The following is a 6,394-nucleotide window of genomic DNA, read 5'->3' on the forward strand; positions in this document are numbered from 1 at the left end:
AAACCTTCCTTTAATCATAATGTTGACGTAAATTTATAACTTATATAACAGTTTTTCTTTTTAAACACCATACTATTTTGTAGGAGTAATTAATTTAAGGAAGTATAATATAATTTATATATATAAACATGGTTTTGTTAAGACATTTTTATAACAGTAGATAAAATTGATGCTAAATTTAAAATAAAATATTTTATGTGANCTTCGTTTTTTTAACAGTAACTTTAATTTTATGTGACCTTCGTTTTTTTAACACTAACTTTGATTTAATAATGTTGAAGTTGAAAAGGTTGAGGATTGCATTTCTGGGGAGTTGAAAAGCCTTGGTTAAGAATTCTTTACCAACAACGGTTGAAGTTCAAAAGGTTGGAAATTGAAAAGGTTGAGGATTCTTTACCAACAACTGTTGAAGTTGAAAAGGTTGGAAATTGCATTTCTGAGAAGTTGAAAAGACTTGGTTAAGAATTCTTTAACGTGTTGATGAAGTAATTGTGTTTTTTTCTATTATAATTTCTTATTATGATGACAGACTCCTTTTGACTCTTTTGAAAAGATTGCATGTTTCCAATATCTTTCTACTATACGATGATTTTGGTAAAATTTTCATGCTTTAAATATTAGGATAAAGATACATAGATAACATTTTTTTAACAATATTTGAATATTATTATACGTGTTATTCTGTGATTGATCCATAATGGTATCATTATGTCATTTAGACTAATCACACAATGATACATATGATGATGTTTAAATATTGTCAAAAAAAACTATTATCTATATATCTTATCCTAAATATTAAAGATATGCTTTTGAGTTAAAATGGATGGTGCCGTCCTATCCAAACCTGTCTTCATCTTTGTTTGGTTTATTTGTGAGATTGTTGCAACACATTAAGAAGCATACATAAGTTAAACACATGGACAACATAGAAATCATCTTCTAGGTTGCTCTTACAAACTGAAACCTTAAACTTCACATCCTAATCGGAGCTTATTTTGTCCTAAATAATTGAGAGTGTTTCATCTGCATCTTCAAGTTCTTCAAGTTTTTCATCTGCATCTCAAATTTCCAAAAGTGCTCCTATTTAATGAAATGATTATTTGTTAACTTTTATATTTATTTAAAAATTCTATGCCAAACATTGATTACACCCCATTTCATCCTACACCCCATTTCACCCTTCAGCAAACATGTATCCCATTTCCCATCTATTAAAAAACTCTGAATCCTGTGTTAGTTATTTAATTATTTTATTTATTTATAATTATTTTAAATTATAATTTAATTAGAATATTTTTAAACATTAAAAAATTTATGAATTTATTAAATTTAATAAAATTATTTTAAAAAAATAAAATTCTAAAGATATTTATCCAATATAAAAATATGATATTATCGGATATTATATCCGATAAACAAACAATCGGATATGCAAATCCGATATTGTTTTATAAAAATTTAATTATGTTATCTATTTAATTATATTCCTTTATAATTATATTTAAATTTATATATTTTTTATAAATTTATAATTTAATTAGATAATTTTTTAATTGTTAAAAAATATTTTTTATGAAAATTTTAAATTTAATATAAATATTTAAAAAAAAATATGCATCTGATGTGAAAATCCGATAATGGCATAATCGGATGTCAGTATCTGATAGCCTCTTTTTTACATGTTTTATTTTTTTACATTATGTTTTATTAATATTTTTTAAGAATAGGATATTTTATTAAAGAAAATAAATAACAAACAGTTAACTTAATTTTTATAATATTAAATTTTGTAAACAATGTATTTTAAATATTTTAATATTATTATTTTGGTGTTTTTGTAAAATTGATTACATTATTAATAAATTTATAAATGTATAACTTATTGAGGTCAATACCATTCTTTTGCCAGCAAAATGAAAATGGAGAAACAGTATGGCTGTACAAAGAAAATGAGAAGTAGTATTGTGTGTTACGAAAACCCACTGCAATCTCTAAAAGAAGACCTTTTTGGGTGTGCCCAGCAACCATGCAACCAAAGTGTGAAACGAAAAGAAGCAACGCAAATCGAATCAGTGTTGTGTGCTATGAAACCAAACCAAGAAGCAGTGTTGTGTGCCTGTGCGCTACAAACAAAGGAAAGAAAGAGAGAAGAGGAAAACGAAAGGAAGCGAGAATAGAGAATGGAAATGAGATAATAACTGCCCTGTCAAAATTGTTTGGGTGTTGCTTCCTACACCTTTCCAAATGGGACCTGTACTTCCCCATTAATTTAATTTATTTCAAAAGTATCTTACACCTTCCCACTATTTTTGAAATAAATTAAATTAATGGGGAGGTACAAGTTCCATTTGGAGAGGTGTAAGGAGCAACACCCAAATTGTTTCTAAGAGAAGAATCTTTAACCAAAATATTTCAATTTTTTAAATAATTAAAGATTTTTAATTAAGGGATAATCTAAGTATTCTGTGAAAAATTGGAGGTGCGGATGAAAAACTTGAAGGTGTAAGATGAAACACCCAAACCTTGATTTCATGGTGCCAATAATTCCTTGGCATGTATCTGCCACTCTGCCGTGAATCTTCTCTACCTTTATTACAACGTGTTTTGGCCCTCACTGTTTGATTTTTATTCATCTCTCGGCATCCACCACATGAATAAGTTTATAACAGGTTTTTCATTTCGAATATCATTTAATAATATTACACATTTTAAAAGAAAACTATTTACTATTAAAAGTGTAAGGGTCTTATAATTTTATTTTCTTTTAAAAAAAAAACATTTGGGTTTTAAGTGAGGCTATCAGACTCATGAGACTAAAGTCAGCATAACCTTAGGAGAGGGGAGCTTTTCCTTATTCTGATTTATTTTCACATAAGCCACACTTTCTCTAAAACTCTTTGCCCTAAAATCCTTTGTCTTCTCTCTAAAATTTCAGCACTTTGAGCCGATCGATTCTTGATTGGATGCTGCCAAATTATTCCTGGCGTAGAGGGCTTTGATTTAAACCAGACGTTTCCCCATTTCGACTGGTAAGTCATTTTTCCCCTTTCTTCACTTTTTTCTAGAATATAGGGCATGCAACTTTGCTAGTTTCATGTTCCTCATGCGTTTTTCCTTCCATTCCCTGCCTATCCGAGCTCTAAGGGTTGTGTTCTATCACCTCTTTGGTGATTTGTAGGTTCTGTGAGTTCAACGTTGTGTGGGTACAGGTCCTAGGGCATTTTTGGGAAGTTGTACTATTAAGCTTTCCAGGTAAAGGGAGTTAATTATTTTGTGTGAATTTTTTATAATATATATGCATGTTGAGTTTGAAACTGATGTACGGTTTGAACTGTATTTCTCTCTGTTGTGTATATCTGTTGAGTATGAACTGAATTGCACAAATGATGAGTCTGAAAATGATTTCATGTGTATCGATTGATTGATATAATCTGTTTGGAATGATTTATTGAATGTAATTGATTCTGTTTTGGGAAAGTCTTGGGTGAAATTTCAATTAACATTGCTACGGGTAGTAATTGGGTGCATGGGTACTATTTCAGATTTTTGTGGGAGGAAGTAAAATATAACAATTGGGCATTTGAGGTCTAGAGTACAACAAACCAGTTTACGTAACTTAAATACATCAATTAAAACTTGTTGAGAGCCTTTCGTTGTTGGTAGGATAGAGGAACCTTAAAAACCTGATGAGTTGGCACATCCCTGATCATAGAGTAGCCCTGATCTGGTCCAGTCAGTTGTGACTAGTCATATGTGTTGGCGTCGAAGGTGAGTCTGATGCGTTCAAACATCTAGGTCCTCTCCAATGACCAATTGGAGTGTAAGGAGAATTGAGGGAAGGGTGGGATCTCTGTTGAAAATAGTAATTGGATATGCAGTTTGGAAATTAAGAAACATGTTGGGTGGTTAAGGGAAGTGAGGGAGTGATCTTGGGCAGTAAGAGTATTTGGTGCATTTGGTCTGTTTAGGTAGCTTTGACAAGTCAATGGGGACCTATTAGGATCATAAAATTGGTCTAAAACTTAATGGAATTGGTAGAATTGAATTGGAGCCCCTAAGTCATGAGATTGAGTGTTTTAGTGTTGATCTCAAGCCTAAACAACTTTAGAATCACTGTATAATTGTTAAAATTCATCTAGACAAGTTTAAATAGGTGTCTATCACGGATTTGGGGTGTTAAAAGTTAGGTTGCGGGCTTGGAATTGGTTGAAGAGGAATAAGTTGCATGATTCTGCAGAACTGGTGTTCTGCAGATCATGCAGACTCGTTATGCGGATTGCCTCGCATAGTGAGTCGCTCCAGGGAGGAGCTCTTTGTCTTGCAATACGCGTAATGCATCGTTTTCGCTATGCAACTAGGAGAACTGGATTTTTAGGCAAGATAATTCGCCTTACGAAACCGTGTGCGCTATGCGAAACAACCTAGTTTCGCTATGCGATAACTGGTGCGCTATGCGAATCAACACTAATTCGTTGTGAGAATTGGGTGCGCCTTGCGAAAAGCGCAGTGTCTGTTTCATGTTCTCTTGAGTTTGGTTCTGTGTTGAATATTGGCTAATTTTCTTGGGTGGTGAAGCATGTTCTGATATATATGTGACTTGATCTTTAAAGCTCAAATTTGTGGTTTGGTTATGGTTCAAAGGTATATGATTTGGGAAAAGAATGAAACACGATTTCAGGGTTGTTGGTGGTGGTAAATGTAAAATCTCTCGGTGAGATTCTTAGTGTTTTAGAATGAAAGTAGGAGCTCAGTCTTGGGGGTCGTCCTGACGCTCCAATGACCTTTCTTCTCACGTAGAGAGGATTGGACCATGTGGTGAGGAGTAGCAAGAGGTTTTAATCTTAGAGGCTTCCAGCATGCTTCAGGGCATGGAATAGACTAACCTCGTGAGAGTGGCATGGCAGGGGAGCCCAGGGCGGGGGAGCCCAAGTATCACAAGCCACCACAGGTGCATGTCCCGCTATAGCTCGACTGTCATTCTAAAGTCTGGACGAGTCAAGTCTAGAAGATAACATGCTAGGACCTGTGTCATACATTGCCTTGCTTGTAGGTATTTACTTGCGTTGAATCTGGTACGTATATGTTGATATCATTGCATGCTTTTTTATATAATTAGCTCACCTTTGCTTGCTTGTGTTTTGGCCATGTTGTATGTGCTTCCTTTTGCGATGATCATCCACTTGGATGAGAGCAGATGACGAGGAGGATACTTTGGAAACAACTCTTGATGGGGACGACAGTGCTGCAGCTTAGATTTGCTAGGCCTTATTCCATTGGACTCATATCATTTTGAAGAACTTTATTATGTTTAAAGTGTTAACTTCCTAGTATTTTAAGGAGAAACTCTAGTACTCTATTTTAAATTCTAGTACTATTCTAAGGATGATTGTAATCCCTTATTAACTGCCAATATACTCTTAACTGCTTTCCTATATTATGCATGATGACGTCTTTATTATATATGTCTTTCTAGATAATTGGGATGCCACATTTATGGTATCAGAGCAATTTCTTTCCTTAGAAAAATTCTATAGGTTGTGTGTGTGCCTTGCTTATGCTTGTGTACTCTTAGCCTGTTCAGGAAATTGTTTCTATCTCTTTGAATTCAGTTAATGGTTTCTCCTCTCTGTGTAAACAGAAAAGAATGGCACCTAGGCCTCCTTCTCCATCTCCTCAGCCTGAGCCTTCAGAGCACACTAAAAGGCTAGAAGCTGTGCTTGAGGCGATGCAGCAACAGAATGATGCTTTGGTGCAACAAAACACCATTGCTCTTCAGAACTTAAAGGCCGCCAGAGTGTCAACTGAGAACACTCAGAGGTACCTCATGAAGATGATGGCTAGTGGAGCATATATTTATTATTAAAAAAATTATTATTAATTTAATGAAATAATTATAAATTTAATTAAATTAGTTTTTGTTAGAAATGGCAAGAACACGTGGAGCATCTTATAGTTCTCGTAGAGAGGGTTCTCGTGGAGAGAGTTCTGCACAAAGCGAAGGTAGGAGACGACCTACAACATCGGCTCGGAGAAGGCGTGCAACTTCTATTCAGGATGACCCTATAGTTGAGGACCGAACGTTTGAGGAGTAGGCATATGAGGCCTATGAGGGTCATGTTCACGAGGAGGCATTTGAGGCCCCTAAGGATGATGATGAGGAGGAGGAGCATGCAAATATATAAGAGGATGTCAATGGATTTCCTAGAGGTCCACGTGATGCTTCATTACTGACAAAATATGTTCAGCATTTTGCTTATGCTATTTCGCAGGGCCGAGTGAGTGTAGAACTTAAATTTTGATTATTAATTTTTTTTCGAATACAATTTATATTAAATGTTGTTGTGTAGGATCGAGGGGATATGCTCAAGTTGATCTCGCATGGTAACAAAGT

Source organism: Vigna radiata, chromosome 11, assembly GCF_000741045.1.
Source record: "Vigna radiata var. radiata cultivar VC1973A chromosome 11, Vradiata_ver6, whole genome shotgun sequence".
Taxonomy (NCBI): Eukaryota; Viridiplantae; Streptophyta; class Magnoliopsida; order Fabales; family Fabaceae; genus Vigna; species Vigna radiata.